Consider the following 1,585-nt stretch of genomic DNA (forward strand, 5'->3'; position numbering starts at 1 on the left):
AGAAACTATTCTCATACCTGTATAATAATATACGAATATTTGGTATTACTAATGTTTTGCGAAAGCGTAGAAAGGAAATCAAACGATATTTTACAGAGGGCCATTATACCTCCTTGTCACCAGCAGAGCGAATGCCGATTAGTAGGATCAGCAACATACTGTAAAATTTAAAACCTGAAAGTAGACAGGACATAAATGCACCCGCGCTGCTTCGTGATAGGCCAAAAAAGTAACAATCGGCTTACATATTTCATGAAATAATCTGAGACGCACATTTCCCTATGTTCGCAAAACAGTGGGATAAATTATAAACTTTATTTCACATCAGCCTTACCCCCTTCGACATTATCAATTGACAACACTCATTTCCCTCATTACTTCCTGTGATTCATGTAAATACAAAAATAAATACATTTTTATATCGGGCGGCCGTAAAGGCTGTAGTTGCCACTCCACCATAAATACCTACCTCCTCGTATCCCTTCATCGGTCCTGTTTTCTTCCCGAATCTCTCCACTCCTGAGTATTTTCTCGCAAAAATCACCCATTTGCGAAACAGGTTCGTAAATCCCCAAACTAAAGCTCCCGCGCCACATAATAGACAAAAAATAGTTGTAAGATTCGCATCGCAGTTGGCAGTCTCTCAAACCATCTTGACTCCTGGAATCCTTCACTCCTGACGTTTGAGGTGATTCTTAACGTCCTGAAATTTCCCCCCTGCATTGCCATTTTTGCTTTCGAGGTGTGTTTGCCCCAAAGGAGGTGTAGGAAAAGGTGTTCCGGCGGATTATGCGGGTTTTATTGCTTTTAAATAGGCTTGAATTGGCCTGCAGGGGCTTTTTGTTTACGTTACCCCAGTTGCATTGCTTATGGTATACATTTAGCAGGTTAAAGTTGCATGCTTGCGACTAGGACACAGTAGGTGAGTGTGCGGGTGACTTTCTTGGTCATATGGGCTTTGGAATGGGTATTTAACTGGAGATGTGTGGGTATCGTAGTTTGGGTTGAGAGGGAGGTTGGAGTGAAGGAGAAAACGTCTTGAAAAGAGCTTTGAAGAAAAGCTTGAGTCTGTGTGTGTCAAGTGAGTCGTGTTAGCTGTTTCCGTGTGGTGGTGTTATTGGCCACAGATGCTTACATTGTGGTGTATGACGCACCACATAATTTTTTTTCAGTAAATATAAATAATGTTCATATTGATGCTACACTTACCCAATGTGAAGCTAGTTAATGTTTTTTCATAATTTATAGGAATGGAACCATTTATAATGTGCACCAAGTAACACATAGTACACCCATTCTCCTGTGCACTTTCCTAAAGCTATGAAAGTCAAGTGTCATTTGAATGACTGGTTACAAAACAGATATGTTTTTTTTTGAATAATTTGTGACACTATACCCTTACTGACAATATTGTGGAATAATGTATACACAGACAGATTAGATTATTAAAAGATCTTATTGCGATCAGTGAATCTTTTTGTTCAATTTTTTTTTATTTGCTAGGAAGTCGCAGCTGTTGACTTTGAAGACATTTGGTAAACATTCAAAAATATATTTGCATGACTGATCACGCGATATTGATTAG

Source organism: Penaeus monodon, chromosome 21 (genome assembly GCF_015228065.2).
Source record: "Penaeus monodon isolate SGIC_2016 chromosome 21, NSTDA_Pmon_1, whole genome shotgun sequence".
Lineage (NCBI taxonomy): Eukaryota > Metazoa > Arthropoda > Malacostraca > Decapoda > Penaeidae > Penaeus > Penaeus monodon.